Source organism: Etheostoma spectabile, chromosome 2, assembly GCF_008692095.1.
Source record: "Etheostoma spectabile isolate EspeVRDwgs_2016 chromosome 2, UIUC_Espe_1.0, whole genome shotgun sequence".
NCBI classification, from domain to species: Eukaryota; Metazoa; Chordata; class Actinopteri; order Perciformes; family Percidae; genus Etheostoma; species Etheostoma spectabile.
The window spans coordinates 18,374,060-18,388,577 of record NC_045734.1 but is presented as its reverse complement, the minus strand read 5'-3'; the positions used below and the strand labels follow the sequence as shown (position 1 = coordinate 18,388,577).

General features: G+C 38.7%; 1 protein-coding gene across 1 annotated transcript in view; it reads right to left on the bottom strand.

The window, feature by feature from the left end:
• The window catches only part of pkn1a (protein kinase N1a), a 48,498-nt gene that overhangs the window by 29,119 nt on the left and 4,861 nt on the right, over positions 1 to 14,518 (bottom strand).

Below are 14,518 nucleotides of genomic sequence, written 5' to 3'. Positions count from 1 at the left end.
CACACACACACACACACACAAACAAACAAACACAAAGTGGTTTGGGGTCCTTCTGTAAGTAATTTGAGGGTAGACTACAATTTGGTTTTGATGAATTCTACAAGCAGTAATACCACAGGCCAAGCAATCGGCCCGTTCCAAACAGGCCCATTTTCAACAGGCACTGCACCTTTAGATAAAGAAAATGAAACTACAAAGTCTTTCCAGCCCCCATCAGCCCCTGTATTTTGCTAATGCACACTTGCAGGCAAACAGCATGCAGATAAAGAGTTTGATAAGTCTTCTAGAGTTTATGGTTAAATGTTGTTCAAAATGAAAAAGATAAATCACAAGTTAGAGATGTATAAATTAGTTGGGGATCCCACGCTCTTTGGTGCTGTAATTGTTTCTGTGAGGAGTCTGTGTGTGTGTTAATAGAATAGGAGTGTCTATGTGAAATCAACACGAGTAGAGATGTCTGGGTAATTGCACTGACAGGTCTGGGGTATCTGATGAGCTGCGTGGAAAGACAGCCCTGCAGAGCTGCATGAACAACACTGATATGATACACTGAGAGATAGTGTGCGTGTGTGTTAACTCTAAAGGAAAGAGATAGAAATGGGTCTGCATGGCCGATTCGCAGTGAAGCACGGATCTGTTGTCAGTTTGGGTTTGTTGCTCTTTATGGAAAGCATGGGAATAGAAGGAGACATGAGCTGTTCTTGGATCTGTTCATTGCGAAGGGATTTCAGTGCAAAACAATGTCTGCTTCTAGCCGTTGATGTGCACATTAAAGGAAATGTCCAATTGTGTTGTGTGTGTTTGTGTGCAGCTTAGTCATATAAAGACAACATCTGGAGGCATTCCTGAAATGCCTGAGTGGTGACAACAGCCAACCTGGCAGGAAAGATGGGGAGGAGAGGGAGGGAGGGAGGGAGGGAGGGAGGGAGGGATGAAGGGAAAGGTAAACTTAGAGCAGGGAGAGACGTGGAGACTCTGGAGAGGCAGTAAAGCGATAACGTCACTGGGCGTAAACTTGTTTCACTGCACTCCCTACAGTATGTCACCACCTAATCAGTCTCCATTTATTTATATTATGTGAAATACCACATGGATGAGACTGAACCTATTTAAAACGGTGTCAGGCGGAAACCTCATATCTTTAGAGAGTTATGTGTTTTAAGGGCCCTTCACATCTATCTTGGGGGATTCAGACTATCAGACTCTTCAGTTTGATCCAAACCAAAATTACAGTTGTAGCAAATTGGGACAAAAGGTGACCAAATGTTTAAGCGACATTTGGTCCAACAACTTTGTAAAGAGTCAGTTGGAAATAAAACAATCAACCCAGCAACCCTAGCAAGTATAGAGACGCAGCTCTCGTACGCGATGACAACAGGACGTAGGTATGTCATGTATAGTCCTTTAGTGCGCCGCATTATTGCAAAGTGAAACCACAACTAACCGGATTAAATGTATACAAAGTAACAAGAACTCATACGCTGCTTTGGACATTCAGATGTTTTAAGAGTCTACAGCCATGTTAGCTGCCCTGTAAGTCTGTGCTTAGGCACAGCAGTGCATTGAGCTAAATGCTAACATCGGCATGCTAACATGCTCTCAATCATAATGCTAGCATGTTAATTGATATTTAGCAGGTGTGATATTCACCATGTTCATCGTTTTAGTTGAGCAGGTTAGCACACTAACATTTACTAATTAGCTAAAACCTCAAATCCATACAAGACTGATGGGAATATCATTAGTTTTGAAGGTATTTGGTCATAAACCAGCATTGGACATCCTGAGGGCCATATAAATGATAGATGAAGATTGTAGAGAAGGATCTGCTTGTGATAAATGCTCAGGTTTCTATTCTGTTTATGCATTGGATAATAAGGTATTTTCCATAAATGGAAAACACTTATTATATTATGTTTTTATTATCTTTCATCTTGTTTTACCAGTTCCCCTTACATCGCAATCCTTGTTACTGCCAAGTCACACTGCTGGCCTGGAAACTGATATAAAGAAAACTATAATGTATAAATGCAACTAACAATTATAATTGCTTTAAAAATTATTGAACTGTCTAACATTCTTTACACACAACTTATACAAATATAAATCATTTAGATGAATAAAGTATAAGTGGTTAGGGTTAGGTGGTTAGGTAAAGTTACAAGTCACTGAATTATTGTACTACTAAATTCTGTTTTAACTCAACTGACTTGGGGAGACCCTTGATAAGTCTTGTAGGATTTTGGCCTCTGTTGGATATTTTGTTATGAAATATTGCTCTGTTAATGTTATTTTTATATGCGCTATTAAAAAAATGAAAATTATAAATTAAATGTAGTCAATATTAGCATTAAATACTTCTCAAAATAATATAGCACATCATGATAACCTGCAAAATGATCACATCAGTACCCAGATAAATACAAAACTCAGTTCCTTTACACTGCACTCTGTGTGCTCCCCCCTTTGATAATACAAAAACTGCCTTTGCCCATTTAGCTTCACTACACCCCACTTCCTTTTTTTTCTCTCTCTCTACAAGCAGAGGGAGGGATGAGACTGCATGGGAAAATGAGAAGAGAGACACCACCCTTCTCCACGAGACAAAGGCTAAGAGAGCCAGAAAAAGAAAGGCAAGTGGGAAAAGAAGAGAGGGAGGGAGAAAGAGGTGAAATCAGAATCAGAATCAGAATCAGAAATACTTTATTGATCCCCGCAAGGGAAACTCTGTGTTGTAGTGCACAATATAAATAGAGTAAAACAAGAAATAAAGAAATATAAGGAATTGGATACGTACGGTATTACATAAGGAATGTTATTATACATTATTTACATAATTCACATAATTAAGGATTTGGAATGGTGAAAAGTTAAATAATAAAAATAATAATAATAATAATAATAATGTGGTTTTGAGATTGCACAATGTCAGGCAGTGTTATTGCACAAAACAGATAATACAGATAATATTGTCCGTTTCAACCTCTCTAAGTGTGTGTGTGTGGTGTGTGTGTGTGTGTGTGTGTGTGTCAGACACTTAGAGGGAGGAGTTAAAAAGTTTGATGGCCACAGGCAGGAATGCTTCCTGTGGCGCTCTGTAGTGCATTTTGGAGAATGAGTCTTCACTGAAATGCGTCTGTGATTGAGCAACAAGCCATGGAGTTGATCAGCCAAAAACTGGAAAGAAGGGGGAGAGAATGGGGGGGGGGGGGGGGGGGTCAACCCACAGTGCCAGAGGCAACTGATGGATAAAGGAGCATGTGAGAGCCTGCTGAGAGACCAGACTCACTTCCAAACACACAGACATCAGACACATGAGGGGAAGGAGAAAGATGAGAGAGGGAGATGGTGTTCATGGGTGGGAAGAGTTCATTGAGAGCACATTTGGCAGAGTGCTACTGCTATAAACACACACAACACAGGGGTGCACACTAAATCAACTTCCCAAAAACAAAATCAGTTTCCAATTCAAGTGCTGGGGTTTTATTTTCTTGCACCCCCAAACTGTTTTTGACCATTTTTGAAGACTTAAGTCATCTTTCTAACATGTATCTTGCAAATTATTATCACAATCATGTCTTTTTAAAAACAGACTAATGACTTATGCCTCCAGACATCCTGCATCTAAGGCAAAAGCAAGTCACACTGTGTATGTGTTGGAAAGCAAGGGTGAGTGTGACGGCCAGGAAGAGGGAGGAAGGGATGAAGCCCTGAGAGAAGGAAAAAGGAAAAAAGAAGGAGACCAGAGTTCACAGTTTAGTTAAAGAGCAGCACGCAAGAGGCATTTGTGTTTGATATTAAGCTGGCTGTGGAGCTGTAGGTCAGTGTTACCTTTGTACAGTTTCCATTCCAACTGGAAAATAGAAATAAAAATAGTACAAAGTGGCTTTAAGGGGTAAAAACACTAAATAATTAATGCATGCAAATTACAACTGTCCAACTTAAATTCTTGTATACATTTTAATGATTTTTGTAATTTGGGAGGCTTTTTGGCTTTCCCAAATTAAGCAGTTAAAATGGATCAACCGTGTTTAAATGGCATAGGGATGTAAATGACCTTGTGTGTGTGTGTGTGCTTGTGTGTGTGTGTGTGTAAGAAGTTGGAGTGTGCACTTCTGACGGTGAAGTGGTTCTGAAGAGATTAACAATCTAAGCCAGGGGTCATCAACTACATTTTTCCAAGGGACAGAATTTTTCTAAGCAGACACTTCGGGGGCGTACTTTCAAATAAAGAAAATAATATGTAGGCTATATTTTTTTACATGTATTCGTGTTAGTAAAATCCTAAAAACATGGACACTCTATAATGATAACTGGCTTGTTAACTAGAAAATCATCTCAGACTAGGAGGCAGTTCATTATAGTTCAGTATAGGGGTACACGATTCAGAAAATGTCATGATTCAAAATTTATTTTTAGGCTCACGATCTGATTAAAAATCAATTTTCAATTCAAACACACAATTCCCATAATGTAAATGTAGTTACTTTTTCCATGTGATAGTAAACACACCATTACAAAAAATATAAAATAAAAAATAGATTTTTTAATTCTATTAATTAATTTTGAATCTGTAGAGCTTGAATCGTGATACGAATGTGAATAGATTTTTTGGCACATCCCTTGAGAAGTGAAGGTTAAAGTCTGTGATTATGGAAATGTAGTTGTGGTGTAGCGGAGAAGATGGTTTGTTTAGCCAGCAAGAATTTGTCCAAATTTTAAGATTTGAGGCAAACACAGATACACAGTTAAACTGCAAACAGACAGCTTTTGTTTTAACTTGTTTGTAAAAATTTGCAATTTGCAGAATAGAGCTATGTTTGCATTGGACAGGAAAGGACTGCGCAGATAGAACAGATTGAAATATCGCTTTCTACATGTTTATGCCTGTAGACAGGTGAGTGGGTATTGAATATTGACTTTTTACTCACAAAGGCTTTATTGTAGCCTACTTACAGTAAAGAGCCTAGCGTTAACATTCATTTGCGCCAGCAGCCGTTGGTAATCCTCTCTGTATGGTTCCCAGTCAGGTACTGCATGCTGTGTGTGGAGCGCAGGCATTGCTATACAGAATCCCGGTATAGTTTCTGCTCTACCTGTATAATATTACCCGCTGTAAATGTTCGAAAGGCTACATACCAGAACACATTTTTTCCTCTTCACATTTTCTGAATACCAGATCATTCTGCTGGTCAGTTGACAATGGCTGCTCTAAGCTCTAAATACCAAGTGCAAATTACGTGACAAGCGGTCAGTTTCTGTGTGCAACGGAAAGTCCGTCTTGTAAAGTGTCAGACGCTGCATGTGTAATTTATCCTTTTTCTACACTATACTGTGTAGATATCAATGAAGTGAGTCATGACACTCTGGGACTGGCAGGATATAGAAATGGTTTTGATCAATTAGGCAAAATGTATAGCCATGTTAACAGCTCTGTGAGGCTGTATTTAGACACATCAATGCCTTGAGTTAAATGCTAATGAATGCTAACATGCTCACAACTGCTGTATTTCCACAGCATGGTGTGGATCAACTCAACTCACTTTTGGTAGCAGCTACTTTTCTTGATTGCGTTTTCAGATAGTACCCCTCAATATAGGTGGGATTCTTAGCTGATCGTCACTACAACACATTGTGAAACTGCCAAGTCATCTCCCAAAAGAACGTCTTCCATTTTTCCCTTTTCAAGTATGATTAGAAAAAGATTCTTCAGTTGTGTGGAAGATCGTGTTTGTTTTAATTCTTAGAAAAAAAGTGTTCTTGTGTCAATTAGCTTGGTTTAGCTGAGCCGTGACTAACAGCTGACTGCGAGCAAGTCACGCCTGTAAGTAACAATGTGTGTGTTTGCCACAATGTGTGTGAAAACCCGGCTATAAGCGAGTGTGTGAGCATGTGGGTAGAGAGACAAAAACTGGCTACAAGTACATCACAATTTTACCCATGGGAGACTGCGTGGCTGTAAATGGTGAATCTAACGGAGAAAGGCGGAGCGTGGAAATGCACATCAATGTGCCTCAAGAGCACCCTGGGGATTCACCGCCTGCCTGTGTGCGTGTCACTGCATTAGTTGTTATGACAGTTGGGTTCAGGTGTGGGTGTGGCAGCAGAAGGTCTGTGCCTGTTTCTGTGTGTGTGTGTGTGTGTGTGTGTGTGTGTGTGTGTGTGTGTGTGTGCGTGTGTGTGTGTGTGTGTGTGTGTGTGTGTGTGTGTGTGTGTGTGTTGTTTACAGGACCTGCAGAAACAAGCTAAGCACATCAACAGTGATCATGTGGTCGCAGTTGGAGGGACATTACTGACTCAGAATTACAAGTTAGTTGTCTTTGGCGCAATCCAAACAGTACACCCTGAACACTTCTGCATTGAGTCATAAATCAAATGAAAATGCAAGGTTACTTTGGAAGAATTTCGATATTTTTTGCCTTTAGATAAAAAACTAGAACATAAATTATATTAAAATATTGAATCTCAGTTAGGTAGCAAAAAGATACTAGCTACAAACTAAATGGTCTAGTTATGTCAAAGTTGGCAAAAGTAAAACAGTTTTAGTGAATTAATTTTGTTCTAGAATTTACCAGGTAGGCTAACTTAATTCAGCATCTGTCAACATTACCATGTTTAATATTGCTAAAAGCAAGCACAGATATAAACAATAAGTTAAAGGTTTGGCTTATAAATAATGGCACATTTTTAAGAGGCAAGTGTGGAACGACAAACATGTTGATGAGAGCCACACATTAATTGAGGTAGACAAAAAAAAGCAGATAACATGGGTGCGCGTGTTAGCTGATAAATGAAGTAGAAGCCATCTAACTGAAATGAAAGTAGAGGAGATTTGGCTGGGTTTGAATCAGGTTATAAAAAGTATTAGGCAATAATTGACCTGCCTGAGTTATCACAATGTAAGCAATGTAAGCAACAGTTTAATCAAGTGGGAAGAGAAAAAGTGTTTTAATCCAATCTCAAATGAAAAGCCAAAAATAATTTTAGAGCTACGCTTAGCTAATTGTTCAGTGAGGTATCTCATTAAAGCTTTCAAAACAAAATGGTTGATATAAATGGTGTCAGGAGGAGAACGCTTTGTCTCATCAACATTTGTTACATGAATACTAAAATCTCATTAACTCTAAAAAGGAGACAACCATCTTGGGGAAATAGCCAGGTAGGGGTGTGTGTGTGTGTGTGTGTATATAATTATATATATATATATATATATTATATATTATATATTAATAATATATATATATATATATATATATATAATTATATTATATATATATATATATATACAACACCATATACATATTACTACAGTGGTGCCAAAAGTTTACATACACATGCTTAAGTTGACTAAAAAGAGGAATAAAAAATCATGTTTTGGAAATTTATTTTATACCTAAATTAAAATGAGGTAAAATCCAACCTTTAGGACACCAATTTCTTTGTGAATGAATAACGTATTGTAAATAAATAAATGTTCTTATTTAAAATACAGGGGTCATAAGTATACATACCCCTATGTTAAATTCCCATAGAGGCAGGCGATTTTTATATTAAAGGCCAGTTATTTCTGGATTCAGGATATTATGCATCCTGATAAAGTTCCCTTGGCCTTTAGAATTAAAATAGCCCCACATCATCACATACTCTTCACCATGCTTAGAGTAGGCATGGGATACTTCTAAAAAATCATCTTCAATGCAAATCAAACCAGGTATTAGTCTAACTGAAAAAACCATGCCTATCTCTAAGATGGTGAAGAGTATGTGATGATGTGGGGCTATTTTAATTCTAAAGGCCAAGGAACACAGGATGCATAATCCTGAATCCAGGAAATAACTGGCCTTTAATAATAAAAATCTGCCTGCCTCTATGGGAATTTAACATAGGGATGTAGACTTATGACCCCTGTATTTTAATAAGAACATTTATTTATTTACAATACGTATTCATTCACAAAGAAAAAGTGTGTTTCTTAAAGGTTGGATTTTACTCATTTTTTAATTAGGTATTAATAATTTCCAAAACTGATTTTTTTATCCTCTTTTTAGTCAACTTAAGCATGTGTATGTAAACTTTTGAGCACCACTGTATATATCATTGGGTAGAAAAACTATGACCTCATCCTGTTGCCAGCTGTTTCTGTGACAGCACAGCCTCTAGGTAACACACCAGGAGACACCTGTCCCCTCGTTTTCCTCAGCTATCTATTTGTCTAACGATCCCTGTAGTTGAAGCTTGCATGAATGAATGCAAAGCCGGATGTCATACTGACTGAGTGTTGAATAACTCAAGTGACCCGTGCTATGGGAGCTTTGGCTGGAAAGAAGTCAACTCACAGTCCAGACAAACTGAAAATGATGGTAACACAAGACAAAGACAAAATACAAACAATAGAAAACTAACTCACAAGTTTGTGTTATTTGTGTTATTGTTATTGTGCTGTAGTTTCACGGAGTTCCTTTATTTACACTGTAAGCCGGTGGGAGTGCATATGATGAAACCATAAAGTTGCAATCACGTTCTATTAAAACAAGCCTGACTAAAATCGGGTGAACTGACGAGTTGGATCAACAGCTTGAATTGTACGGCCCTGCACACCGCGTATACACAGCGGTGAACGGTTGTCTCGCTAACACCAAATGTCTCTGCCACAACCCTGTATTATGCCCGGGTGGCCAACTTGTACAATGCTACACCTCTCTCCATTTAGCCAAAGAACTTAGTTTCTAAAGTCTTTGATTTAGCAAGCCGGTTTGCAATCTACAACCATGTGTAACGTCAACTTGTGACAAAACTGCGCTTTTGTGTAATCTAGTTTATTCATGCTAAACCAGTTGATGGTAACACTTCTAATTTGCATTTTCTAAGTTTGCTTAAAATTTGCTTGACAATTAGATGGAAACATGACTTATGACACCAGACGGAGGTAGATATACTGCAATATGCAAAAGTAGCCTGTCACAGAGCTTGGACGCTTGGATATCAATTTCAAATGTATTTTTACAACAGTAAAAGTTGGAAAGTGTAACTAAAATATTCTTTTATCTGAGTTTGGTTCACTTCTCAATTGTTTTTTTTTTTCCCAGGTAACAGGAGTTCAACATATCCAGTATATGACTGACTATGGTAAATAAATAATAAAGTATATTTTTTTAAACATTTTTAACTGATTTAATTCAAAAGGATTTGAATGCAACACCACCCAGCTACCCAAACATCCATCCAGGTCTGAGCTGGTGAACCTCCCAGTGGGCCGCATGTTATCAGTCTAACTCCATCTCCAACCCATTCTAATGAGAGGGTTTGTTTGTGTAGAGACCTTAATAACTCTCATAACCTATTTATATCTTATAACTTACACCCTTTGTGTATGACACACAAAACACACACAAACCCCACACACATCAACTTTGTATGAAGACTATCTGATTCTGTACGGCTATGGATCATCTTTTCAAAATCATGATAGCAAGTATTTGCCTACTTTATTCTGTCATAACAAATATAAATTGTATACATACATACATACATACACACACACAAACATCACTTAAAAGAAAAAAAGTCTTTTCCTTCTAATTATCCCCAGTGGAAGACGGCTCTTGAGGTCCATATGGGAAAACAAGAGGGAGGGCTGGAGAAGGAGGGGAGGAGGAGTGAAGCAGCTGGTGCATAGCCTGGACAAGAGGGAGGGATAAAAAAGGTTTGGGCGGGGGGCAAGATAACAGAAGGGCAACAGGCAACATGGTCAATCACTTTACACTGCTGACTGTTGCTGGTCCAGCACCATTCATCACATGGAGTCTGGTCTTGCTGCACTACACAGGCCCGAAAATGTTTCCTTAGAAAACCTATGACTTGAAAACGTGAAACTTTGATTCTTTTTTAATTTAATGACTTTGATTCTCATTTAATTTTACGAACTGACTGCATCACAAACTCTGCTACTTTCTTCTGTGAGTTTTAAACATAGACTGTTTAAAATAGGTTTTAAAGCGCTCCCAAGCGCTGCAATGCTCTCCCTTCTCTTCAGCAAAGCCTCTATGTTCACAGGCTTGTGGCGATGTACTGCCAATTTGATTTTTCATGGTTCATGTGTGCAATAAACATTACATTTTGTGAAGAAGAAAAAAAAAAAAAAAAAAAAATCGTACCAGAGAAAAGTGATATCAATTCTAAGCTACAAAATCGTGATTCATATTTTTCCCCCAAAAGGTGCAGACCTACTCTAGGGCAGAGCTTCTCGATCTTTTCTCAGCCAAGACCGGGGACCCCCTCATAAAATGATTTGGTAGCTAATTTGTTATACTTCTACAGTCTTTGTTATGTGATAAACAACACAAGAGAAATGTAATAGAGACATACTGTGTAAAACATGAATTAAACTTATTTGCTGATTCTGAGTGTGAAAGATTTGTTGGATTAGAAAGTAATCTTTGAACTATTTAAAATTAAAAAAAAAAAAAAATTGAAATACGCCTTTGTAAAAAAAAAAAAAAAAAAAAATCATAATTCAAATTAATTAATCTGGAAACTTTTACGGACCGTCTGGCAGAGTGCCACGGACCCCACTTTGAGAATGACTGCTCTAGGGAACCATGCCTAGTTTATCCCATTAAGGTGGCCGATATTCTTTGTTCACAAACCGTTTACCAGCCGACCCCCTGCTGTGGGGGAAATCACCATGCGTGAATCACCATCATGTGCGCAAAATGATGAGAACATTGTACACTTAAGGGGTGGCAGGTGGTCAAAAATTAAAAAGTACATTTAAGCTATAAAAGGAAAAACCTGTTGATGTGCTCAACACTTTGTGCAGGACAGTTAAAGTCCACATATTTTTCATCCACACCAGAAGCAATGAAAAACAGATGTATAAACTATGTACACATGCTGAATACTAAATCATTGGGCATCATGCTGTTTCCTGATTTTTCTCCAGTAAGCATGTTGTCACCAGAGCTCTAATATTGCATCAGCTTGTATGTCCTCAAATATCTTGTCCTAGTGAAAACCCTCCAAGAGATTATAATGTAATGCTCTCTGTCAATATATTTTGACTAAAAATACATCTTTGACCTTTAAATGCAACAACTGAAAGCATGTGACAGCTCAGTGTTGGGTTTTACATGCACATTATTTTGTGGCAGACTAAACTATTTTAGTTTTTTTGCTGGGAGGTTCACCAGAACATTAACTATCCATTTAATACATTCTTCATCCCGTATGTTTAACTTTTTAGTTGAAGATTGGAACACGGTAAATACACTTTAAAAAAAATCACTTTTTCTACAATTCTCAACATGCATTTTAAGCTGTCAATTTATGCAAAAATCTTCCGGCAGCTCCAGAGATAGTTCACCGCGCCGAGTGGCTGTTTAAACAGCACGACCGCGCTGAACGATGGGGCTGAGATCGATACACGTGGCCCTGGGCACTGCCATAATGAGGAGAGGTCAAGGGTCAAGGTGTGTCAGAATGCAAGGCTGCTGGTGTTGACCAGCCATGTGAGAGGGAAAGTGAGGATTTACTGCATGTTATAATGAAAACATCACAGACTTAAAACATGAAAAAAGGAGGACTGGTCCCAAATTTGTACTGACGCAGACATGAAGACACAGCATCTGTAAACTTTTCTGCCACATAGGAAGAACAGAACACCAGCTTTGGTGAGAAAGCTGGTGGAGTTCACTGGCCAAGGGTGATCGGTGATGTCATGGCAACGTGTGAACTGGCCTCTGTGTGTGTGTGTGTGTGTGTGTGTGTGTGTGTGTGTGTGTGTGTGTGTGTGTGTGGAGAGAGAAGGAGGGGTCCACTTGAAGCAGGAATACTTTGCGATAAGGTCATGAGAATTATGGGATGTTTGCACAGAGGAAAGGCGAAATGTGAGGGATAAGGAAACCGGGCAAAATCCATGCAGAGAAACATCAGCTTAGAACAGCTGCTGGGGCCAACTATGAAGCCCAAACACGGTTTAAATACACAAGGGATTGCAGTAGTGCGCAAGGGTGTTCGCCCTCAGCCTCCACCGACAAAAAACAACCCACACACCATTAGCCAGTAACCACACTTGATACATGGGGCTAGGCTGGCATGATTTGGGGAAAAATATCAATCTTGATTTTTTTTGGCTCAGAATGATTCTCTGCCACAATTTCTTTTCTCACATAGTGTAATGTTTATTGCACACATGAACCATGACAAAACAAAACAAAATTGGCAGTACCAAACATATACTTTTATTTGGCACCTATAGCATATTGCGCATCACCACTAGCCTGTAAACAGAGGCTTCAATGATGAGAAGTGAGAGCATTTGGCTTATTAAATGAGAATCAAAGTAATACAAAAAAAAAAAAATTAAGTTATTTGACAATTGAATCATGAACAGGGTGAATTGAGATTGCGATTGTATAACGATTAATCATGCAAGCCTACATGGGGCTTTACTACCCAGTCTGAGGGTGGGCAGCAGGGTGGTAGGTTGGTTAATGAGGGTGTGGTCACCAACATGCTCCAGCCAGGATAAGGAAAATGAACTCGCAGTGAACTGAATGTGATCTGGGCTGCTGGTGTCAGACAATACAACCTATTGTACTGCTGCGGCTGTAGAGCCTCATCATCAGCATAATGCCCTTTAGACCTCCCCTTCCCTCAACCATCCACTGTCGGGCCCAAGCAAAGCCATACCCACATCAGAACTGCTCACATCAAAGCAGCAACGATCCAGCCACAGCAGTAGGCATAATGTAGATATGCTTTAAGAAAGACATTATAGTCAATAATGGACTGCACAACTGTATTTCACCAATGAAAAAATAAGTTTCTGGGAAAGATTTTTGAACACAGCTAGTCAACAGGATTAAAAGTGTGTAGCCAACTTTAAACCGTCAACAAACTTACCCTTAAAAGCAAAAAGGTTTTGTAGCAAAACTCCACCAAAAAGGTAATTCAGAAGCTGTTCAGGACCTCTTGATCACATCCTACAGTCCTCCTAGACAGATGGAGTTGCCCAAGTGTCATGGAAATGTACAAATTCATATTTCCATTTTTTATTAGTACCTTAAAGTGGCTCTAAAAGGGTCACTGGTAGTTATAAACCGACAGAATTATAACCTAAATCTGCAGCTCCCCACGGCTTTACGGAGCTCGATAGCAACTTTCAGCTCATTGTTTAACTGTCCAGCCCTCAACTTTACGGTTTTGGTTCACTCTCACTGCTCTTGTAGCATTGTTTTTTGACAGCAGCAGTCAGCTGTTTTTAGAGGAAAAGCTCTGAAAAGCCCAGTATACACTACCTGCCGGGCACCAAGCGGCAGAACAACACAGTTAGAGACTAGCGTTTGAACATAGCGGAGCAATCGGAGTGGAGCATTTAGTGGCATTTGTGGTTCTTTTTGCAGATGACTGGATACATTATCTGCCACCAAGATTATAACTACTTTTTAAATCTAATCTCATAAAAAAGTAAGAAATGTAGTTCTCCAGATAACTTTTGAATTTCCTTTGAAACACTTACATTTCCCCCTACACTTAAGCGTTTTTTTGTTTTATGTTGAGATAGAGATATATATATATATATATATATATTTTTTTTTTATATGTCAGTCCTGAATAAACTACATTTAAGTTCAGCTTTATTTATTTATTTTTTAAGTTGGAATGACAAACTTAAAACAAACACATCCATGATATGGACACCAAGTTGTCCCTCAGCAAGTACATACATATGCCCTGCGCCTGAAAATGGCCACAGACCGACTGGGACACAGAGGGGCTTCTGTATGTGAACAACATATGGAGACAGTGAAAAGAGTCCATCAGAAGACAGTAGCTCAACTGTATCCAACACTCAGATGCAACATAGATTGTTCCTACAGCATTGGCTACTGTATGTTGAGAGCTTTTTTTGGTTGTGATCAATCAAAAAATCGTTTTCTCCTTGATTCCTAAATATGTTCAGTTGCTTCAATAATCCATTGTAGACATGGAAACTGTTACATAAATGCTGTAATTTCCTTGAGGGTCAGACAACATAAAGCACACAGTCAGTCAAGCCAATAAGAGGTTATGCTCATGTGTTACAAGCCTAAATATAGCATTATTCATGGGAGAGATGGTGTCATATGATAAGGAGTCCGGTTAGACTACATTATTTCATTAAACTGAGATTTTATTAACATAAAAATGAATGAGATTATTAGCCTTTTCTCCAAGTCTCCAGTTGCTCTGCTGTTCCTTGGTGCATTGTTGTGAATTCTGTCTGCCTACAAGGCCACAGGGCAGCGCTGAGAAAAGACTTTGTGCACATAACTGTCTCCTTACGTCATGGGAAGGCTTATGGGACGTACTCCTATGCATTCTCTGGAGTGGCTGACTCTGTATGTGTGTGGCAGCTGTTAGATCTGTGTGTGTTGGGAGTGTGTGCTTTGTGAACATGAGTATTTGTGCTCATGTACATTTTGTGAAATCACTAGTGTGTGTCTCAATTGTCTGGGCTTTTCCAGTGAACATACAA